Below are 25816 nucleotides of genomic sequence, written 5' to 3'. Positions count from 1 at the left end.
GGACTCTCTTCCTCACAGTATGCTGGATCACCTCACTCAGGAACAATCTCAGACTCAGCATGAAAATGAAAAAATGATCTGCCCATCACAGGGGGAAAAAAAATCTCTCATTACTTATTTTACAATAAGTCTCTTAATCCTTGTTAGTTACCTTAAATGTCTTTCTCAGTCTCTTTTAAGGTAACTTAATTTACTAGTCAAAAGAATGAAATGTCTTCTTAACATGGAGTTTACCCTTTTTCATACGAATTTATACCATAAACATGTGAATTGAAATTGTTTCTTAATCCCATTTGAACATTTTTACATTCTGTGAATGACACAAAAAACACTTTTCTGTTACATATAAATCTGCCTCGTTACAACACAAGGGTTAACAATATGGTGTTAGCAAATATTTTTGAACATCGTTCAAGTTTACTACTCATGACAAACTGAAATAAAACTTAGAAACTTGCTTCGACAGTTTCACGGAAATATCTCCTATTTGTTTATGGTACTCACAAAATAAATACACATACCTTAGCAGCAACAGTGGTCTCTACAGATAACAAGATATCAGTAGCTGGGTTTCCATTACAGTTTTTCGCAAAATAAAAGCAATATTCCTTAAATTTCGATTAAGTACAATTGCGCTTTGAATGCGTTTCCATTGAAGGGAGTTTTGGGCATAGGCCTTGCAACTCTCGTAAAATCTCATCTCGTGTGAATCCGCTGCAGGGAAGCTTGCTCAAAACCTGTTTCGTGTTGGTACAGTTTTGGTTACATCTACAGCTGTTGTCTTGATAATTTTGAACAAAAAACAAAGGCAGCAGATGATAGTCCAGAGGTAAAGTCCGTATGTATGGCAAAAGCCACGCATAAGGGTAGAAGTATGATGTTAAGAAAAGTCTCGTCTCTTCTTCTGTCTACACGTACCGCGCCATGTTGTCTCGGAGTGAGTGGTCACGTGACACCGTACGTTCCCGTGACTTGTAAATGCGGAAAAAGTGTTTCCATTACACTTTTGCGATATATTTCTATATTGAAATAACTGAAAAACCTCTTCATGAAAGCATAAAAACTTTTTAGCGATATTTTAGGTTTTTTTTTAAATTCAAGTGTTTCCATTACCAGTTTTTTATTGCGCTATTTTGATTTTGCGCATTTCCAAGCGTAATGGAAACCCAGCTACTGTTAGCATGCGACTAATTGCGAGCTTAAATGCTATATTCAGAATGTTACTCACCAGAGAACGTCCTAAAAAATAAAAATGATCCTCTGGTTCACAGTACAGCAAAATAAAAGTTTAAGAAAATTAACCACAAACTCCTTAGTCTGTCTGTTCAGCACATGTTTGTCTTGGTTTGTCTGTTCAGACGGTCTATTTCAGTTTCCATCTAGCATGATGAAAAATCCCTAGAGCTACACAGCGCTAGGGTGCCATCTAATGTCCGTTTTGGTATAGCCACAATAAAAAATGTTGCGTCCTTTTTATGTACGTTACACTAGCATGTGGCTGCCAAGCTCGAGGGAAGGGAGGCGGATCTTACCTGCTGCAGCTTCTCCTCACAATTGCAATGTGATGCCGCCTTGACCAGCTCACTCCACTTTCCACTTCATCCTCAGAGTGATGTCAGATGACAGTTCATTGTTTATAACATAAACACATGATGAACCTCAACGATAAACTTAGAAAAAATATAACGGGGAGAGAGTCTTTTGTTCTCCACAAAGTAGCTCTCAGCCCTGCAGTGTTCCACACCCCTGGCATACCTGTCGCCTCAGCTTCATCAAGACAGCGGCCCCCTCAGGGAATGTTGCTGTAACGGTGGGTCCTCGGGTAAGACATTTGACGCTGATTTGCTCACACTGCTTCCTCAGTAGTGTGTGAATGTGTATGCATGTGTATGAACAATAATGATACTGAGGCTAGCCACTTCTTTAAAACAATGCAAACAGCAGTGGTACGCTTTGAAAAGTTATTGTTTAAGTTACATGTTTTTGTCAGTTATCATTTTCATTATGAAGCTGATATATTCACTCAAACTCACTCAGTATAAAAAGTCTAAGGGATATTTTAAACCATAAATCATGGGTTGTGGAGGGTGTGCCTTGATCTTTTTTCGGGGATCCCTATGAGCCATTACCACAGTAGCAACTTCTCTTTCTTGAATCTATGGCAATGGTGAAAGGTATCAGTACACATTTAGTCTACATGTCATCATGTCATTAGTGGGGTTTTGATTAGATTGGATTCCATTATTTCTACTAAAGTACGGGCTTTAGTCATGGCAACTGCAACACCAAGGCATGTCCTGTGACCAGTGGAGGTAGTGCGTTAAAAAATAATCCCTAATAGGAAAAATTGCCCTATTTTCCCTTCTCTTTGTAGCCACAACAAAAGAAGCTATATAAAGCATTAGCACAGTCTCTGTTTCTCTCCTACTTGTTGGCGCATAGCTGGATGCTAGCAGAGGGTAAACACAGCTATGTCAAGCTTTGTAGCTAGTTAGATGGCAGAGAGTTCATATGCTCGTTTTGTATTGTTTCCTTAGAAACAGCTGTGCAGCCAGTTTAAAGACATATACAGGTTTTGGCACGTAAAACGTGTAATTCTGCAAACCTCTGCCCAGTTCATTGTCAGATTGTGAGCATCTAAAAGAGCTGCAAATGTTTTAATATCTGTTGTGATGTTTTAAAGTTAAAGGTCATTGGCTGTGGCAAGTCACACTTGTGTGACTGGAGACAAGTGCCTTGGAAATCTAACAATGCAACTGTACAATTACTGAAGATACTCCCAGCTCCCACAGCCAATCACAGCTCTTTCCCTCACACAGCCGTGTATTTAAATATGATAGACTCACTAATCCCTGCTTGCATTAATGCTGGTGCTCCACAGCAGCTGCCGCCAGCAAAGCTGAACCTCCTCCACCCCAGCCTCCTCCTTCATAACATAAAGCTTGTTGCACCCTCATATTCAGAATCATGTTACAATGGATTGATTGCTTTTGAACAAATTTTATTGTCTTCAATATGCATTGCCATAAATGTATAGGGGTTTTTGGCTATGTGCTCCCTAAAAGTCAAAGCATGCGAGTGTCTTAAGCTTTTAACTCAATCTCAGGTGGGCCTTGGGTAAAAAAAAAAAAAAAACATTTGAAAACCATTGCTCTCAATGACAACAGTGGGTAGATTCAAAGTCAGACATAATACAAGCTGCATGCTCTTACCAACATGAGCAACAAGTAGTTAATATATGGAAACACAGAAGTACTCTAACAAGTTACTCTTCTCAGTATGCAACACAGTAACACTGTCTGGGACAACAATAAAGATTTTGCATTTCTCTTTATTAGAAAACTGCTGGAAATATTTGAGGTAATATATGTTGCCATACAACTCTGGATCAATATGTGGAGTTTGTTCTCTCTCATCCAGGAAGTCAGGGGTTTGATCCCCTGCTGCTACAGTCCCATGGTGATGTGTTCTTGGGAAAGATAATTAACCATACATACTAGACTCCATCATCAGTGTGTGAATGAGGATTAAATGGGTTAGATGAATCTTGCGTTGTAAAAAGTGTTTTGAGTCTGATGACTAGAAAATGGCTTAAAAGCTGTACAAGCCCACTTGCCAAGTCCCTCCCTAAAATAAACATAAAGTCTGTTAACAAATTATCTTTCCAGCATTGTTACGTTTTTAGCTTCAAACTGATTTAAATGATCATTTGGATTCCTGACAAGAGTTAACAATAATTTATTTACTTTCAGTCCTTTTACTATTTTTTTCCATGTTTATTCTGACACTTCTAATTAAACCAGAGTGACTCAAGCTCAGCTTCAGTCTTTGGACACTGGTCACAGCAGGGCACAGAGTCCGATTCATGGAGGCATCTGTTGGTAAGTGCAGCACACATGCATGCACATAAATTCACATGCAGACTAATAGACAAGAGTACACAGATGAACAGGATGTATTAGACAATGTGATGGTCCGTCTGCTTCAGTAATAACCATGCAAACAAATACAAGACTAGACTGACAATGGACGCACAAGAAGCAGAAAGTATGCAGGTAATAAACTGCAGAATCCTGTCACTAAAGCAGCAGTTTATCCTGACTAACAGTAATCAACCACACAGAGCCTTTATGTGTATACGTGTGTTCTGTAAATGTACATTTTCCATCAAGGCACATTTTGTAAACACATTAGCTAGAGTAAATCAGTTAATCAGAGAAGTCCTGAAAACTGTGCTTTATGATTTATTCTAGGTTTAGACCCTCTAGCTGTAAGCACTGATCCCGGCCTACAGCTGGGAGACATGTGGAGAATGAAAGGCTGGAAGAATCACACTACATGAAGCTCTGCACTGCCATCTCCTGGCTTTGGACAAACTGTAAAAAATGACACTTTGATCAGGAGGGTATTTGGCTGCTGTCTTCAGGTGCATTTCAATTAACACATAGTAGAAACATGCAAAAGAGAAGGAAAGGAGAAGATAAAGTTATGCTACTTTTTTAGAGTTCCTGCAGACTTAGAACAGGCTAGGACAAGCTGAAAGACCACACCAAATCAGCCGGAAATATCCTGGAGACAAAGTTGCAATATAAAACATGTTTTAGTAGAAAAACTGAAATGATACGTTGTTCAATTGACTCGTTCTTCAATGCCAAGAAAATGTCACATCCGCTTCACACTGAGAGGGAAAACAAACCATTAACCTCAACGCCAAAGAACTGCTGTGTGGCCTTGTGCACTAAAAATAAACTTTAAAATCTGAATCTTTTATATTTGAGTTTGATATTTACCCAACCAAAGCAACGAGCCGAGTAGGAGAGGACTGTAGCTGCAAGCAATTCAGCAGGAGGATGAGACTGGTCTGACATTGGATCCCAAACCTAAATGTGAATGTCAGTGTTCATTACATGACTGTGGTACATGGGTACCAAAAATGATGGATTTCTAATATCATATCAAATTTCATTTATTAAATCTATGGTGAATATGATATCATGTCTCTTTTTTATGAATCAGTTTTGGGAGTTTTGCCTTTATTTGAAGAAGACATGACAGTGGATAGTGTAGAAAATCAGGTAGAGGAGGCAGGAAATGACGTGGAAATGTTGCAGAGGTCTGATTCTAACCTATGCTCAGCTTCCGTACGTAAGGCACAGCCTCACCACCTGGCTGTCTACACCTCATATATAAATACAGTCCAGAGTGGGATCAGGCCTGCACACAGAGTTGGCTGGGTCCTTGACAAACCCAGTGACTGAGCCCTCCCCTATTATGATTTAATGATGGCATCAATGCATGTGTGCTGGATCAGTAGCATTGGTGCTAGCATCCTAGCTAACAGTCCCCTCATTTTGAAACTGAAGCATGTCAAACTATTATTGGGTTCTGATGTCACAATTATTTATTTTTGCCACTTTTTAATACCTATTAACCACTATTTTCCCTCCCATTTTGTCACTTTTATTCTTTCTTCAACCCATTTAGCCATTTTCAACCATTTTTTTGCAACTTTCTGCTGATGTTTTGCAATTTTAAACCATTCTGCCACTGTGAACACATTTTTGATATTTTGTAATCTCATTTCACCACTTTCTCTACCGCTATATTCAACTTTTAAGCAATTTTGCATTTTTTTAAGCAATGTCTCATCGAGCTTTTTCATGACATCTCGGAGTTCCTCTCTGAGAGCTTCATTCTCCCTCATTTCAGTCATCAGTTGGCTGTTACAATCTGAGACCAGGTTCTGGAGCTCTTGGACCTCCTCTGTCTCTTTCTTAGAAATCTCTACTTGTCCCTGGAGCTCATCCACCTCTTCTAAAGCTCCTTGCTGGCGTTCTGCTGATGGACCAGATCAGAGGCCAAATTGCTGCCATGGCTGATCCAGCCCTTCAGCTGCAGCTCCAGATCCTCCACCTTCAGGTCTGTGGAAACTTTTTTCCTGGAGCTGACAAAGCAGATCTTTTATTTGGCTGCTCTGAGCTTGAAGTTTGTCATTCTGAGCTGTGACAATCGCCAGCAGCTCCTCTTCACTCATCTCCTGTCCTTGTCTCAAGCTGCTGGACCGACTCAGAGTTTCCAGCTGTTTCTTGAGGATCTTGATCTCCTTCTCACAGGCCTTTCTGTGGTCGATCTCTTTCTGCAGCTTCTCCTCAGCTTTCTCAACCTTGTTTTCATCAATATTACTTTGGTGCTGCAGGTACCAACACTCATTCTTCTGGAGCTCTACCTGGTGTTTGAAGTAGCTCAGTTGGCTGTAAACCTTGTGTCCTCCAAATCTTTGTGGCCCGTTTATGAAAGGCATCTGAAGGTGCCCTTCCCATTGGTTGTCCTCCCAGAAGTGACTTGGGGCCCACATTCCACCAGTCTCAGCCTGTTGTGGAAACACATACTGCAGCTCATTTGGACCAGATGACGTCTGACATCTTTCTGCCTTTTTTGAGTCTTCTTGGGTCTAAATGACCGCCTTGGACAGTTTGACTCTATGTAGGGTAGCTCCAAAGTCCGTTTAGCCTCGGCCCGGTCGGTAGGTCTTGGTGCCGGTGTGTCGTCCACTAGAGCTGGCTCTTGAATATCTGAGGACTGAATCTCCAGAGGTAGTACAGCCTTGACAATGCCGCCCCAGCTCACGGATGCTGGTGCTGGGTCATTTTCAGTAATCATGGCCTCCTCTTTAGGGATGGTGGCCTGGCTCATGTCCCCCAAGGGGATTTCTTCATCTACCATATCATCCAATATTTATACTAATGCCCCTTTTGCCTCATTTTAACCAAATTCTGCCAATTTGATTTGCCACTTTTCAGACATTTTTGACACTTGTTGCCCATTTTGCCTCTCTTGAATTGATTTTTTGCCATTTACAACCCATCATTGCAAGTATTAACCCATTATAGCCACTTAAATCAATTTTTACCATATTTTAAATGCAACTTCACCACCTTTTCTGCCCGTTTTTGCCACTTACAAACCTTTTTTGGTGTTATCTGCCAATTTTTTTGCCATGACTAACACATTTTACCAATATAACCCATTTTTGCCCCTCTAAAACTCTTTTCACCACTTTTAATGCCCATTTTTGCCACTTTTAACCATATTCTGGTACTTGCTACAACATTTTTTTCCACTTCAAACCCACTTTTACCACTTGTTACTGCTTTTCACAAGTTTAAAGCCCAACTTTGCCACTTTACATCTATTTATGTCTGTTTCAATGCATTTCCCCCACTTATATTTGGCACTTTTCATCTATTTTTGTCACTTTTTGCCCAGTTTTGCATCTCTTTAACGTATTGTTGCCATTTAAAACCTTTTTGCCATTTTTAAAATCCAATTTTGTTGACCCTTCTCTCAGTTTTTTGCCACTTTAAACACATTTTTGCTCATTCCTAAAAACTTTATCGGCCATGAATGACCAATATTGCCATTTTAACCCATTTTTGACACATAAACCCAATTTTCATCACTTTTTATTCTAGATTTTAGCACCAAATCATCTTTAAAATGACTAGCACTCATCCTGTTATAGAAATACACCCTCTAGAAATAAACTCTGAAGTTTTCTTGTCAATAATGAACTTTATAATCTCAAAAAAATGTGTATAGATTTTGCCTAAAGTCCTTTTTCACAAAAAATCAACATGCTAAAAAGTTCCTTTGTACCTCTGAATTTGCCAAAACAAAATGCAACATGAGACAACTCACAGGTGGAGACAATTTGACCCCACAGGTCAGGATGCATTATGCACACACAGTCTTCTTCTATTCTTACATGTGTGCATCCATCCTTGATTCCAGCTCCAGTCCACCTTGTAACAATCTGTGCATGCTGTGCATCAAATCATCCTTCTCCAAACTGTGATTGAAGCAAGATGGACTCCACGCAGGGAGGATGATTTGTAAAATACATGGCAACAAATTATTCACAGAGATTCTTGCTACTCAGAATACATTTATAGAGGGAGGAGCTGGAGATTTTACTGGGATGAATAAGACTTTTATGGGATGTGATGGACAGATACAGAGCTGAGATTTATTGCTCTTGCGTGGTCTGCACGTCTGCAGGGATGCATTAAGGAAAAGACGGGAGGGGGAGATAGAGAAGGAGGAAGAGGGAGAGGAGATTGCAAAAGAGGACTAAAGCAGTGGAAGCTAAAGGGAAAAACTGCAGGTGGAGCATCCCAGAGAGCTCAGAGTACATTCCTAAAGAGAGAGAGTTACAGCCCAGAGGAGCAGAAATGCTTTCAAGCAGCTTCAGTTTGCCCTTGAACGGTTGACACTGATTCTGTTCTCAGAGTTTTGAAACAATGCCTTAAACCATTTTCCACATTCTGATGAAATTATTGGACCCGTGTTTGCCCTGATTTTTACACATTTTTGCAGATGATAGCAAGGAATGTAGATGCTTATCCATTCTGAGTCAGAGTAGGAACCACACTGGGTTTTTACTGTTTTACAGCTGTCTTCAATAACCTACTGGTAAACCTCTGAAGTAATATTTGTTCAATTTAAACATTATCAAAAATAGGTATGCATTATATATCATGTCTCCACAATGTACAAACTTAAAGGCACAAATAAAGGATATATATATATATATATATATATATATATATATAATAACTGATTCACATTTCTTAAGCTCTCTTTTTTACGTTACATAATATTAACATTACATATTAAGTAAAACCTAACTCTAATTCTGCTACAATTTAAAGCAGTGGTTCTCAACTGGTCCAGACTCAGGACCCACCAGTCTGTCGTCCTGTTTCCAAAAGATTTTCAACAACCCATGTTTAGTTGAATATGTTGCAGTTTGGAGCATGATTGGACCAAAACACCTGACATGAAAAAGGAAAGTAACCAAACTGACAAATTTTCTACCCTCTTTCCCTTTCGTTATGTGTAAGTTTTTACCAGTTTTCCAGAGAACTTGTGAAATCACTTCATTATCATGTGAAAAGTAGCAATTTAGAGGAGAAGATGTATTAGTTGAAATACTGATACAACATTTAAATTTAGCCAATTTCACAGTAAAAACAGGGTAAAACAAAAGGTATCGATGCATGTTCAATAAAGACTTCAGAACTTTTGCCAACATTTTTTTTTCAGACACCTCATCGCGACCCACTGAAAACTGCTCCGCAACCTATTTTTGAGTCCCGACCCTCCAGTTGAGAACCACTGATTTATAGTATACACAGTTACTTTTAAAATTCAACACAGCAATTATGATTGCAAAAATTTCAAAGCACTTGGTAGACAAGGTTATGCTGACGTACGTTAGCAAGCTTCGATCAATTGACTCTTTACAGAGTTGAACTGATACTGGTAGATCAACACTATCATTGAAGACCATTTCACTCAGAATGGAGTTAAAATGACACTTTAGGAGTTAAAATCAACTCTAAAAAATGTAACCCTTCTGGTGGTTGTGAGACACTGATAGTAGGATGCCTTACAAAGAACAATGAATATTTTTGAATACTCAGTTTTCTCAAAAAATATACTTAAAATTAGTTACATTTAAATAAAAACATGGTAGTGTCATGCTGGAATGAAGTATTTTAAGTAATTTAAAAAAAAGCTTAAAATGTAAGTCTGCACATGGTTTGAATGTGCATGGCTGTGTTTAACTATGCTTTGACTACGGTGAGGTTAAGTAGGGGTCCCCTGGTCTCTGGAACCTTTATTTTGGCTGTCACCAGCTGAAAAGTTTGAAAACCCCTGGTTTTGTCACAGAGGTGGAAAATGTACAAGAGTATAGCTCAACTAAAAGTACAGTTACTTTGGTTAAAACTGACTTAAGTAGAAGTAAAAGTATTGATTTCAAAATGTATTCAGAAAAGTACAAGTTCCATTCTTCCCTCTAAGGTGTTTTACTGTGCAATAGCGCACTCAAAGTTCTCACTGATTTTTTTCTTCTAATATGGTGAAATCCTAACCTTGCAAAGCAGATAGATACGCCTGTTTCCTTGTTTCTCACTGGCAAATCAATCTTGCAAAGCTCCCTTCTGAACTGTTTGAGCCCGATAACAAAGTGACAGGACCAATCAGCGATGAGGGGCAGTACTTTTAGGTGCAGTGTAGTCGAGACATAAGCAAACAGCAACAAGAGGCCGGTGCAATTATTGCGAAAGAGCTTAGCGTGGATGCTGCTGAAGCGCCAGTTTTATCAGAACTTGACGACATTTCTTCGTTAAAAGAAGAACAATGAATAGAATTGAGTTGTTTTCTTTTCAAAAATGACAAAAGTCGTGTACTGACGTGTCTACAGTCGCCATGGTTCGTGTTATTCCTCGGTAGCTGCACATGCGCACCTCGGTCACGGCTACGTCACGTGTTTTTTTTCTCTGATTGGCCCGTAAAGATGTGACAGACAGAACGTTCATCCAATCACACTCCAAGTTTTATTCAAATCCTCTGCCCTTTCGCAAACGCTTAGTATTGAAGGTTTTCCAGATGGATGTGTGAAACAAATTCATCTGGCATGTCAGGTTAATGAAAACCAACTTTCTTGAAAATATTTCCATCCACGATAAAATCAAAAATAAAGGGAAGACCTCAAGAAAACCATCAGGATTGACAAATGTTCCTGCAAAATAAAGTATATGGATATATGTCTGCCTAGGGCTTCAATATCAGATATTTTGGCTTTTTTTTTTTTTTTTACTGAAACCATTTTGCGACCCACTGAAAACACCCCCATGATCCACTTTTGGGTCCTGACCCACCAGTTGCAAACTATTGCATTAGAGCATCAGCCCGCTTTCTCTCCCTCTCCTCACACAAAAACACACATCCATGTCAAAAGCCGTCTCAGTCTGTACGAGTGAATTATTTATGATGCACAAGCAAATCTCAGATTTTATGTAGACACAGTACAGTCAGATTGTCAAGCACTGACACTTATCGACAATGTGCGCTTGAAAAGTAAAAGTAGAAGGATGGATGTCACAATAGTAACAAAGCAGAAATGTGCTACTCTGGTATGTGTGCTGAAACATTCAAAAGTGCTGTGTTGCCATGGTGCTTTCAGATTTCTGCCATTTTGCCTCGACACAGGAAAAAGCCTTGAAGTTGGAGGTTTGGCTCTTGGCTTTGCTCTTTGAGAATTTGCTTTTTAAGTCTACCTGAATTTCTGACACACTAGGAATGAGTCCAACTTGGAGCAGCTCAAACAAGGCCAGGCTCTTCCCTTGAGCCCTCCTGAACACTACAAATGACAAATGATTTCAAATTTGTGCCATGTAGCTCAAAAACTGGGTCAGAAAAAAGCTGATTTGCACACTGAATGCCTGGTTGACAAAATTGTATGCAACACATGATGAAGTGCCCCAACATAAGTAAACTGCAAATATAAGCAAATGTTTCATGCACACACAGAGAGATTTGAATAAACCTTTAAAAGCTTACCATCCAGGTGCCCTTAGTTTGTCATTATCAAAGTCTGTAGTAGTTCACCATCTGTATGACTGTTTTTGAGCTCAAGAAGCCTCACTCTGCAGCCAAAGATTTGGAAAGCTGCATGGAATTCTGGTCAATTTTCTGCAGAAACTGCTTTCTCTTAGCCGTCTCCCCTGCCTGTCATAAACATTTAGCCAGGATAAGAATGAAAACGTATACTACGAAAACTTCTACAGAGCCAAAAGAGTCAGAATATTTTACAGAAACAAACTCAAAAATTTGATTTGGTCTTTCTTTGTTGGTTAGAATGTCAAGTTTGGGAGTGGTCAGGGAGGGGGAATGGGGCCTTTGGGGTAAAGGGGTGTGCAGGACCAGGCCAGGAGAGGGAACGTTGGGCTTGTAAAACTTCTCTGGGGCTGATGCGGTCTTGCTGTGTTTCACGGAGGCTGAAGTTTACTGCTGCAGCGAGGTGGAGGGTCTGATCCCAGCGTGTTTATCCTGGATGGGAAGGTAGCTGGGTGTACAGAGAGAGATGTTGACTGCAGATGGGTGGGCTTTATACAGTAGTACATAGGGGTAGTACTGCAGGGGTTCATTGCATATATTCAGTGGTGGATGCTTACATCACCCCACTGCTACAAGGATTATTGCCTCTACATTGTACTCAACCAGCACTGAGAGCATTTTAACAGGATGTAATTCAAATCCTGCACTATTAAATACATCATTTATAATGGCTTTTTTAAAATACACACACATATTACCTTCTTATTAAGCTGAGTGAAGGCAAAGTGTAATGTGAAATGCTTACAGTGCTCAGATTGGTTCAAGTTTTTTAATTAATCATATTTTTGGTGATTTCTGTATTGCTGTGATTTGTACGGTTTAACACAGAACTTCGGTCAGATTCTGCTGTGGTGCTTTGAGAATTATTTTGACTCTACTTCAATAATGCAATGTGAAATCATACGGGGGCAACAATATTCAAGCCACTCTGGCTGCGGACCATATAATTTCAGAGAGGAAATACATTTTCAGAAGAAAATCAGATTTAACTTCCATTTAGGGTTAGGGTGAGGGCTTGGATACCAAAAGTTAAAAGTCAAAACCTGACCTGCAAACCTGATTACTAAGCCGAGTAAACAGTCTATTTACAGGAGAAAAGCTCGTCTTCCATAAAAACATTCCAACACAGTTAGCATAGCTTACATAGCTCCATTAGGCTGCCAAAACTACAGAGATAATGGAGCTACGTAGCTAACGTAGCTCAAGCTAAGCCCACAAAACAACTATGTATCAAAATCATCTTTGTAGTTAAGCTAACCTTTGCTACATTTATGAAAGTTCACATTGCTAAATGTACCTTAGCATTAGATAAGGGAGCCACATTGCTTATGTTGCTACATAGCTTTTGTAGCTAAGCCTATACTCTAGGGGTGTAAAGGTACATGTATTCGTACCGTACCGATTAGGTACGAGCCTCTCGTGTACCGTGTACCGAACAAATACATGTGGAACGAAGCTCACATACAGACAGAAAACCAGAGAACAACTCACTGTCAAACTGTCCTGGCAACCACACAACCACAGCAAACGACAGCAACAGTCTGAATATTCCCAGATAAAAGTGTCCTGTTTAGGAACACTTTGTTTCCCAGTGAAATACAACAGTGGACAAAGACAACAACAGTAGCGCTGACATTATTCAGCAGGTGTGTCGCTGACAGCACGTCATCCAGCGGACCAGTCAAAGCATTTTAAAAAGCACCACTCAAACAATAATGAAGTCTGTGTTGAAATCAGCAGGAGAGATGCTCATTTGCATACTTAACAAGCTAATGCACTGTGGTATGATGATGATGTGTTCAAGTTGGCTGGAAAATTTTAGTGTTTAAAGAATGGGTATAAGTAAGTCAATATATCAATTAAAAAACCTATTAATTCAAACATTTATTTATTTATTAATATTTTTAATCACTGAAGAAATTTTGGAAGGAGGTCGCAGCATTGTTAATAATTTAGATGTAATTTATTCAGCCTATTTATTCTGATACAATTTAATTAAAAAGAAAAAATAATTCTATCTATTCACTTCAATTACTGCACCAAAAATGTACCAAACCGTGACTTCAAGGTACGTACCGAACCGAAATTTTTCTGTACCTTTACACCCCTGCTATACTCAGAAAGCAGCTATGTAAGCTACGTAGGTACATTATCAATGTAGCTAAGTTAACTTTAGCTGTGTTTGCTAAAGTTCACATAAAGCTAACTTGGCTACATTTGCTCATGTATTAATGTTAATCACATAGCATGTGTTATATGCTAGAATTAGCTAAAGCTGACAAAACTAAAGCAAGCCACTGTTCTTGTAACTACTTCTAACATGGGTCTACCCATAATTTAAATCCAGATTAGAACTCTAACCTTTTTCTGTTTTATTTAGGAAACATTGCTTAGTCTGTAATGTTCTCAATGTTCTTATTTAATGAATGTAACTTAAAGACTTTGTTTATGAATAGAATTTAATTTGAAATAAATCTAAAACTGGACACACAATGTAAAGACGAAATAACTGCACTTCCTTCCTGAGATATATCATCTCTCAGATGAATGGTCTGTTAGAGTGACCATGAGAGATGTACGGTCTACAGCCGGACCTGATGCAATGTATAAGGACAAATTTATAGAAACAGTTGGATTCCATTATAGAGTCTGTTTGATGGGATGTATAGCATTGCAAACATTACATTTTATTTTTGTTGTTATCATGGCAAATCCATCTTGCAAAAGTACAACCTGAAATGCTTGTTTCTGGTCAGAGAGAGACTTAACTGATCATTTTAGAGGAAAGAGGCAGTAGCTACATGCGTAGTTCAGTTGATTCTAAATTTTTAAAGAAGCTGAGTGTATGCTTTTCTTGTTTTGCTTTATTTAGTTTTAAATAAAGGTCTTTATTTATGATGTTCAGTGTCATTGGGAGCGCTGGTAATCAAGTCCAGGTAGCCTGGGAAAGCTTAGTACAAATCAATGTTTCCCCAAAAACCGGGACAAAAAGTGAAAAAAAGAGATGATTTTAATGTAGAGATCATTCTGGTTCAGATTAAAGGGGGTCCTGATCAGCTCAGTTCATGGACTACAAATATTATCATCTAGGCATGTGAAACAAGTCAAAATATTCTACAGATCAGTGAAGTTTCTGTCATCTTTGCACAAATTCTGCATGTGTGCAGCCTAAGTGCAGCCTCCTTCAACTGTGAAACAACAATCCTCACCTTGATTTATTTCCCACCCTCATTTTCTCATGCAGATCAGGGTGGTGCACTACATCAGGATTCGAACCATAAAGATCCAATGGAGCGTGTCTCATTCAACAACACAGAACATTTGGAGCATTAACACACCCGGTGCAAGTCCCTGTGCAGGGTCAACCTGTGTGGAGGTTCCTGGTTTCCTGTGGAGAATTAACTCTCTAATCTCACTCTTGACTGCAAAGATTATCCGAGGTTTGATTTAGCAATTAGAGGACTAACAAAGTATTGAAATGGGGATGTAGTATTGTGACATAATTGTAGAGTTAAACACTGATAGGCCTGCATTTAAATAGGGATTCATTAAAGCTTCCTGTTTGGAGAAAGACTTGATCAAACCTCTTAAAAGTAAGAGTGATACGGTAGATTAAACCTTTGGTAATCAAAGATTTATGATAATGTGCTAAAGTTCTGTTTTATTTGTTACATCTCTCTTTCACTTCAAATAGCAGCAGATTCCACAGTGATTTCAGCTTTTGGCATGACTGAGCTCCTTCCCCGTATGTAAGCCTCATTAAGACTGGAAAGATGAGTTAATTCGTCACACAGTACCTCATCTTTTCTGGTCTTATCATCACTGTGATGGGATTCAGGGACATTAAAGTCCCATCAATCCCCTGTCTGTTAAAAGTACCATTGCTCTCTCATTTTAAGTCCATAAGCAGGATTCTTGGCCTTGATCTGCACAGAATATTGAGCCCTGGCCTAACCTCTGCTGCATGGAGATCGAGTCTCTTTCCTTTTGGCTGTTCGATCCTTTACACAGATGGTTTTCTTCAGGAAAAGGTGATGAGTGAGAGCTGAAAAACCAGGTTTATGGTATCAAAAGGACCCAAGAATACAGTCCATTCCTGCTGATTTTCCAGCTTCAGGATTATAGCAGAATAGCCAAACCAAAGGTTTCTGACTGAAGGTGAGCTTAACTGTGGTGTTTAATAAGAATTCTGAGTTATAAAGTGTATAAGATCATTTATGAGCAATTTAGCTTCAAATTTTAAAAATGCTTCTTGCAGGGAATCTAACACCAGACATGAATGTTTAGTTCTTGGTAATGTAACTTGGCAGATTTTATAGATATAACAGTTTAATTTTAATTCTAACAAATACTGCTCGTTCAATCTTTAATACACTCACCAATCCCTTAACAGGTAGACGTGTTTAACCGCTCATCATGTCACGCTCAAAGTGACTTAGATCACCTTTCGTCTACATTCTTATGCTCAGTTTGAACTTCATCAGATTTTCTTTACCATGTCTACATACTGAAATGTACTGGCTGCTGCCATGTAATTGGCAGATTAGATGTTTGTATAAATGAGTAGTTGAACAGGTATGCCTAATAAAATGATCAGTGAACGTATAATTATGAGTGTTGTCAGTTATGTTTGTGCAATTATTCAAAATACCCTAGCCAAGGCTGTCCATGAGGGGGGATGAAGGAGAGAGCTTTCTGGGGCCCAGCCAAATGGGGGCCCATGGAGGTCAGGATAATCATGGCCCACTGTAAAGTCAAGCTGCAATAACCATTTTTATTTGTTTAGCTGTATAACTACTGTTATCAACGCAACAATTTATTTATTTATTTATTTATGCCAAAGAAAATACTGTAGTTTTCAAAATCTAAACCCCTTTTCTTAAAACAGATTTAAAAATAAGTCAGAGTGGCAAAAAAAAGGGCAGGAAAGGTGGCGAAATTTGATTAAAACGAGGCAAATATTGATTAAATGGGACAAACATGGGCATTAAATGTGGTGTGATAAGAAAAATAAGGGGGGAATAAATTGGCAAAATGGGTTAAAGTGGAACAAACAGGCAAAAAAGTGACAAAAATTGGTAAAAGGGAGCAAAAAGTAGGTATGAATTGTAGGAATTGGTTTAACACAAGAGAGGAAAGTGGCATGAGTGGGATAAAAATGTCTAAAGAAGTGGTTAAAATAGGCATAAAGCAGCTAAAATGGGTTCAATTAGGATAAAAGTAGTAAAATGGGTGAAATAGGAGTAAAATGTGGCAAAAGTGGGTCAAAACAGGAAAACATGGGTTAACAGAGTTAAAAAAACAAAAACTTGCAGAGTGGCACAAACTGGTTAGGAAGAGCAACATCAAGAAAAAGTGGTGAAAAGGGGTTACAAGTGGCAAAACTGTAAGTAAGTAAGTAAGTAAATTTTATTTGCATAGCACCTTTCACAGAACAACGTCACAAAGTGCTTCACAACAGTTTAAATGAAAATACAACAAATAAACAACAGCAAAGCATCAAAAATATGAAAACCATGGAACGATTGCACATATCCAAATCAATGTTATAGATGTTCAAAAGCCAATCTGAAAAGATGCATCTTAAGCTCCTTTTTAAAAACCTCTGCCGAAGCAGATGAGCGCAACTGGAGTGGAAGAGAGTTCCAGAGAGGTGCCACATATTCAAAAGCATGGTAGCCTTTAGTTTTTAAATGCACTCGGGGAACAACAAGTAAACCCTGGTCAGAAGATCTGAATGATCGACTAGGGCTGTAGGGATGGAGCAGGTCTAGAAGGCTCATGAAGGGCTTTATATACGTAAACAAGGATCTTAAAATGAATTCGGGAATTAATTGGGAGCCAATTTAAGGAAAATAAAATCGGAGTGATATGAGCTGTTCTAGTGGACCGAGTGAGTAATCTTGCAGCGGCATTTTAAACCATCTATAACCGATTAAGGTATGATTTATTCAAGCAGGTGAAAAGGGAGTAACAGTAGTCAAGCCGGGAGGATATAAAGGCATGAATCAGCATTTCTAACTCAGCTTGAGACACAACAGATTTCAATTTAGAGATGTTTCTTAAGTGAAAGAAACAAGAACGGGTCAGTGACTTGACGTGTTCATCAAAAAGCATTAAATTATTAAGTGTTACCCCGAGATTTTTACATTTTTTTCTTAAGGAGGAAGAAAGGGATCCAAAACATTTCTCAACTTGAGAGGAGATGCTCTCTGAGGCGATGATGAGAATCTCAGTTTTATCAGTATTTAGCTGAAGAAAGTTATTACTCATCCAAAACTGGATTTAAAGTGGCAAAGAAAAGCATAAAAATAGCTAAGAAATGGCAGAAAAGTTGGTTAAATTGGATTAAAAGGAGCAAATTTGGTTAAATGAGACAAACATGGGCAGTTAAAGTGGTGAATTAAGAAAGATTTTGAAAAAAGACAGTAAAAATAGGCAAAAAGGATAAATATGGGTTTAAAAGAGCAAACTAGTTGAATTACAAGGGCAAAAAGTAGGAACAATTGATTAAAAGTGGCAAAAAGTGACAAAATGGGTGAAAAGCTGCAGGAAGAAATTATTTAAAAAAATGCAAACATAGGCAGAACTTGAGGAAAAAAGGTTGCAAGTGACACAAATAGAATATCATGGGCAAAAATTGGCAGAAAAGGTGGTGAAATATGATTTATAACTGGCAAAAAATGGGTTGATAGAGCCAAAATGTGTTTAAAGTTGCAAAAATGGGTTAAAAGAGGCAAAAGTAGGCAGAAATGAGCAAAATCAGGCAGACAAAGGGCATAAAATTGACAAAAAGTGGCACAAAGTCGCATCAGTGCTTCTGATCCAACGCACATTGAGACTATCAATAAAAACCATTTGGAGAGGGCCCACTCTCTGGGTTTATCAGGGGCCCAGCAAAATCTGTGGGCAGGCCTGACCACAGAACGTACGGTTGAACTTTAACCAAGTCTTTAACATTTAAATATGAACTTTCAGCGTAGTCCTGAGGATCCATCTGCAATGATACTAATGCCCTCTGGATGGTGTCAATACATCTTTATCTTTCCTGACATACTGAACCTTTAAATTTGCAATCAATCCAGAGTGAAGTTTCAATCAGAGTGAATTGAAACTTCAGGGGGGATATGGCTTTAGTCCAAACCTCAGCTTTTATTAATGTACAAGTGATGTGGAGAGAAGCGATAAAACATGTATGCTGATGACACTCAAATATTCCTTCTCTTCCATTAATGGTCACATCTGGATGACATTCGTAGCAATGATGAAGTGAATGACAGTAATGCAGGCAGGATGTACTCCTCATATTACTGATAAATTTTAAAATGTACACCTTATTCATGATGTCTGGACAATTTGATAAAATCTTCCATACCTTTTCAACTGGGAGCTTAAGAACCATAGATTCCCCAATCCCTCATAAATAAAATGCTCAGCTTTATGAAGCAGGAAAATATTTTGGACACACCTCAAATGGTGTGTAAGTTTTCCCAAATATTTTACACTCCTCTGTCTTTTTGCATAAAGTATGTGCTCATTTAAAATTTCATGCCAGCAACATGTCTCAAAAAAGTTGGGACAATGACTGAAAAAAAAAAAAAGTAAAATGCTGAAAGAGAACATCTGATAGAACATCTCACAACAAATAGGCTGATTGCCCATGGGTTAGTTACTTGATTGGGAATAAAACAAGCATAGAATCTTTATAAAACAAAGATTGGGGGTGGTTCACCACTCTGTGACTATGCTGAAACATAGTTAGACAATTCAAGAGAGATGTTTTTTAGTGTAAAAATGCAAATAATCTTGGTATTTCCTCATCTGAAGTACATAATTTATTAATGTATTCTGAGAATCTGCAGAAATCTCTTGATGCAGGGAAAGGCAGAAAAGCAATTTTAGAGTTATGATGGGCTTCAAACAGCGCTGCATTAAAAGCAGACATGACTCTGAGTTGGACAGCATTGAAGAAACCAAGAAAAGCTTTCAGAGGTCATTTTCTGTGAACACAGTTCATCACTGAATCCACAAATGCTGGCTAAAATTCTTCCAAGCCAGGGAGGACACAGAGTATAAACCAGATCCAGAAACACTGCTGCCTTATCTGGGCCTGAGGTCATTCAAGAGGGCAACTTGGATTACTTTCTCATTGTCTGACAAGTCAAAAATGTATTTGGGAAATAATTTACACTGTGAAGAGAGGGTGTGTTGTCAGCACACAATCCTGACGGTACATTACTGGATAAAGAAAGGGGTAACGTGCACATTTGCGGAGGCCTCAAGACTATCTCTTGTAACGACACACTATGGATTTTGTGCTTTGACAATCAGATTATTTCAAACACAGAACTTTCATTCCAACAAGCCAACTTTAAAAAAAAAAACATTTAAGACATAACATGATATCTAACATAATATGAACACAATTACAAGAGCCAAATGCATCTCTAGCATATGTGGGGTCAAGAAAAAGGGCTGGTGTGTTTTTCAGTGTTGTTGCTGTTAGATTTGTTGAATTTTTTTTCTTCAGTTGAGCCAGGTTGTTCATTACCTGTAAAAAGATGCCATGTAGATTATTGTGTAGCTTCTTGGCTGGGGAGACAGGGAAACTGGGCTGCTTTTAAAATCTGGGAATGTCATCAAGCCAAACCTTGCCTACTTTAGCTAACTGGCTCAAAAACAAATATGATTGCTGGTTGGATGGTGAAACCAAACTTACTTTAAATCTCGCAAAGCCGATGGATTGACAGACTCCATGTTTATCATCAGGCAAATCTATCTCGAAAAGCTCCAATCCACAACATTTGTGCTGAACCGAACACAGTTCGGACAAACCGGTGTCATTTGAGGAATATGAGGCTGTAGCTTCGGGCAAAGTTTCGTAGTACTGTGAGCTGAGAGAAGTCTGTCGATTAATGTAGCATTTAGCTCATATGTAGATTTACTATAGCTGTAGTTTTATCATAACTGGACCCAGTTTCTTTATACAATAAAGAGCAAGGAACTGCATTGGAGCTTCACATGATGAAAAAGAGGTTTTCGCTCTTCTGCCAGTCCTGCTTCAGTATGAGTTTGCAGTCGTTACAGGGAGAAAGGCTGGGAGGTGTACTATGGCTGCTGCCAATGTAGCAATTTAGCTTAGATGCAGCTTTAGTATAGCGGCAGTTTTATCAGAACTGGGCCGCATTTCTTGATCAAACCAGAGCAAAAACCACACTGACAGATTTTTCATGACAGAGATGTTTTCGCTACTCTGCTGATCAATCCCTGCGCAAGTTTTATCACCACCATGCTCCACTCTTCATGGTACAGCAACCTTTGCCTACCCAATCCACTGTATTCCAGGAGCTGAGCATGCATTCAACCTTATTTTGTCTTGTTGCTCTGATTGGCCTGTGATGAATGTGAAAGAACACCTGTCCAATCACCTTCTAAGAAGTTTTTTGAAAATCCCTTTCCAAACCCTCTTAATGGTAGGTTTCCCGGATAAATGTGAAATACATCCATGCAGATATGTGAAATTTGGCATGTCAGGTTAGCTCAGCTCACATAAAATGAAATATCTGGTTAGATAGCTGAATCTCATTTACTTTAGCTTACTTGTTCACAAACCAAATTATACCTGGTTAGATAGAGAAACTTAGCTTACTGTAGGGCGCACAAATGATAGCTTGGCAAATAGAAAGACCTAGCTTACTTTAGCAAACTTGGTCACACATAAATTTAAAACTGGTTAGATAGTGAAACCTCGCTCATTAATTAAGCTAACTAGCTAACAAACAGTTATAAATGGTTACATAGAGAAATCTAAAGTTTAACTCCCACAAACAAAATTACAGCTGGCACAATAGTGAAACCAAGATTACTGTAGCTAACAAAAAAGATTGCTTGGCAGATAGTTAAACCTTGCTCACTTCAGCTAACTTGGTCAAAAACCGAATTATGACTGGTTAGATAGTGAAGCCTAGCTCACTTTAGCTAACTTGCTACCAAACACATTTTTGACTGGTGAGATAGTAAAAACTAGCTTACTCAGGCTAACTAGCTAACAAACAAAATTATAAATGGCAAGATTGCAAAACCTAGCTTACTACAGCACACAAAACAATTATAGCTTGGCAGACAGTGAAACCTTGTTTTCTTTAGCTTATATCCTCACAAACAAATTTATAACTGTTTTTTCTGAAACCTTGCTCGTTTAAGCTAACTCACTCACAAACAAATTTTCAACTGATTAGTATTAAAACCTTGTTTTTTTTTAGCTAGCAGACAAAATGATAAATGGTTAAGATTTTGATACATAGCTTATTGTAGCTCACAAACAAAATGATAGCTAGTTAGATAGTGAAACCTAGCTTTCATTGCTAACTTGGTCACAAACCAAACAATAACTGGTTAGATAGTTAAACCTTGCTCACTTTAGCTATCTTGGTCACAAACTTTGCTCACATGTATATATTATTATCATGTATAAAATGTTTGGTGAAAACTAGCTTACTGTAGCTAACTTGCTCACGAACGAAATTTCAACTGGTTAGATAGTAAAACCGAGCTTAATCTACTTAACTAGCTGACAAACAAAATTATAAATGGTTGCATCGTAAAATCTCACTTTAGTTAACTTGCTAACAAATAATTATAAATGGTAAGGTAGTGTGAGACCTAGCTTACCGTGGCTCACAAAAATGATAGCCTGTCAGCTAGCTTAACCTTGCTCACTGTAGCTATCTTGGCTATAAACTGATTTATAACTGGTTAGACAGTGAAACCTAGCTTACTTTAGCTAACTCGCTCACAAACAAAATTTTAACTGATAGAAAAACCTAGCATATTTTTCCTAATTTGCTCACAAGCATATTAAGAACTGGTTAGATAGTGAAACCTAGCTTACTTGAGCACGTGCAAACAAAATGACAGCTGGGTAGATAGTGAAACCCTGTTATTTTTCTAATGTAGTCACATATAAGCTAACAGGTGGTTTGATAGTGATTAAGCTTACTTTTTCTTGCTCGCTCACTTGTTTAAAAGTCACATAAAAGCTGGTCACATAGTGGAATTATATTTTTTCAGCTTACTTGCTCACAAACAACAGCTGGCCAGACAGTGGTCATATATTTGCTAATTGTTCCATTAGCCAACATGCTAATCTGTCAGCTAAAATTATCAGAAAAAAGGGAGGGGCCACAGGTAGGCTATGTGCGACATTGACAGTTTCCTGCTTTTAAGCTGAGGTTGAAATTTCAAATGTAATGCTTGTTTCAGAATTCCCAGGACAAAGATTTGTTGACGTCTTCTGTGTTTTGAATGTCTCGCAACACAGACATGCCCTCAACCAGCAACTTTAGCTTAATTTGGAGTTGCTCAGCAGCCAGCCAGTAAGACTGTTGATGTAGTGTATGGCGCCTACATATAAATGGGTGTAACCAAGTGTGAAGTAGGGTGTTACTGAGAAAAAGCATATGCATGACATATTACAGTCACCTTTCCCAGGATAGGTGGATACTGTCAAAATGTACAGTGTCTTTGGGGTGAAGCTGAGTATTTATTTCAAAGAAAGCAAAAAAAGCTGTAAATCTCAGCTAATGAAGTAATTGCTGATCCTTAGGCATCAATCAGAAACTGTGTCAGCCCCCGCCAGTCGTGTTATGGTTATGTTATGCTTTGGGGTAGTTTTGACACTGGAAGTATCAGATTTCTATCATCAAAATGAATATATCTGTCTTTTCACCTCATTGAGGGAGACAGCCGCAGCCCAAGCTCCAACTCACGGCTCCATCAGGTTGTTTTGCTTTCCTGACGCTGTAGGGATGTATGATGAGGATTTCCGCTGAAAGAGCTGTTGAATTTCTCCCGTGTGTATTATGCAGCGTTCCCTTGGGGCGACCTCCCACTCTGAACAATGTTAACACTTCATGAGCGAGCTGTAGTTACTCCTATTTCCTTTGATTCTCTCACTTTCCCTTAAAGCGTATATGTGTGCACGAACACATACACAGCCACTTACCCCTTAACCTTCTATTCATCTATTCAACACATTGAACTTTTATTCCCTTTTGGCTGTTCCTTTTCACTGACGTCCCTTCAATTACCTTTTCAATCTCTTTTGCTTTTTTGACTCCAACAAAAAGGTGGAATTCTTTGGCTTGCCACTCTATTAAAACGCACAATTACTTCTGTTTTCTTTATTAAATATCCACCGTCCTGGTCAGGATATAATCATAATTAGAATATCCTTTTCCAGTTGCCAGTAATAAGTCAAATTTGATGATTTCCCTTTCACATTTCAAACAGTACTGCAGGACTTTCCCCAACTAGGGTTTGTGTCACTGGATGCTTGGAGTTGCAGCCATGGTGATGAATTTGAGGCCCTTCTAAAAGACAACATGCCTTACCTTTAATCGTAGCAGTCCATTTTACACATTAGCAAATTCTCTTTAATTGGGGAAATAGCTGAGCGAGAGGTGACATCAAAGATGGAGGCAAACAGTCCAACTCATGCAATCACCCAGCATCCTTTACTGCCACTGGACAAGGCCGTGAGTCACACTGGCTGCAGTGGAAAATGTGAACTGTTCACAATGCCTTGTAATGCAGAGAGAGGCCTCTGACGCCTGCCACACTGCATCATGGTGCCCATTTGTCTGGGTGGTGTTTTTTCATGTTTCTTTGGGGGTCATGGAGCTCCGGCGTGAGACTCCACATCAGGGGCAGAGACATTTATCCATATCCATGTGTTGGAAACAGTATGAAACAATCATCTACTTTTATGGTTTAAGGAGACGGTTTCTCATATGTCACACTCTCCTCGCTTACATCAAGGTAAGGGTGAGGTCAGGCCAGACCACTTGTTTGAGTTCCAGTTACAGTATAATGCTTTTCTTTGTAAATGTTTTTAATACACACAAGCATGTAACACACTGTGAGGGCGGGAAATCGTTACACCCTGCTCTGAGTCTGTCTGTAACACTTAGTGAGGTTTACATGCAGTCTGGTGTCAGAGCTTATTATAATTTAATAACAGAGGGCGGATCAAGAGTGAAAAACTATTAGTAACATTTAAACAGATATAATTGATCTTTTTGTCCTTGTCTGCAGTAGCAGCACTAAATATCACAATATAAAACAAAATCCATAGTAAGAAACATAGACTGACTTAAAGCTGCAATACACCCAACTGTCAGTCAACTCAGTCACGACACTCTTAGCCTGTATATAATCAATACAAATAAGTTTTGAAACATGACCACCCTGCACAGTGTGTGCTGCTGCAGGGATTAGCTATTCATATACAAATCCTTTTCTGTACCATGCATGCTCTAAGTCTGCTTGTTACTTTAACTGTATCTGCTATAAAAATGGAGATTTCAATGAGTGTGTTTACATGGACTTCAGTATCGTGGTTATGAGCATTATCCCAGTTTTGATCAGATTTGGGAAGCTGTGTTTACATGTGGACAGAGAAACCTGGCTATTTATGTCCCTGTATACAAAAGGCATAGTATCCTGGTGTCTGAAAGAAGAAATGTTACTTTGTAATTTTGTGGGGGTTTTTGCAAGGAAAGATCTTAATTTATACAGATCCATAATATAGACATAATCCATTTTCCAGGCTGCTTGCCATACCTGTTCAGAGGTTATTAAAGTTGTTAGGCATTGGCTTTTAGAAAACAATCTTATCTACATGAAGAATGTGTGTTAAACTTACTTACAGGTAATCATTAACCTTGCAAAGCAGATGGATACGCCTGTTTCTTTTTTACTGGCGATTCCATCTTGCAAAGCTCCCATCTGAACTGTTTGGGCCCGGTTAGAAAATGACAGGACCAATCAGCGGCGAAGCAAATTGGGTTTGCTCCGACCAAAGGAGAGCAACCTCGCCCACTAGAAGTCGAGTCTAGAGTGCAGCGCCGTGGTGCGCAGCCCTGGTCAGCGGGCAGAGATCATGGGAGAACTGCGAGTTCACGCAGGAATAGTATGTAAACAGCGGACTATTTTACCTTTTGGGGTTAATTTATCATCCTTTTGGTATAAGTCCATGATATTATTGCTTCTGCCATTGGGTGAGTACATTAGGGAGGTTAATGTTTGCTTAAAGGATCTGTGGTTTTATGCAAAATTCTTTGGCTAAATATCCCCAAAAGTTAACTTTTCCTTGTCAATGATGCCACTGTAACTCTGTGACCCACTGACCTCTTGGTGACCCTTTGCTCTCGCTGCAGGATGAGATGTAATGTTGATATAGTGATGATTTACAATCAGGAGTCCGTGCATTGTGTTTTATTTTGAAAGAACTGGATGTTCTACTCTTGTGACTTCCATGGTTGGTGCTTTCTGAACGACAGTGAATTTA

This window comes from Cheilinus undulatus, linkage group 20, assembly GCF_018320785.1.
Source record: "Cheilinus undulatus linkage group 20, ASM1832078v1, whole genome shotgun sequence".
Taxonomy (NCBI): Eukaryota; Metazoa; Chordata; class Actinopteri; order Labriformes; family Labridae; genus Cheilinus; species Cheilinus undulatus.
The sequence above is the reverse complement of the archived record's forward strand: the minus strand, read 5'-3'. Positions refer to the sequence as shown.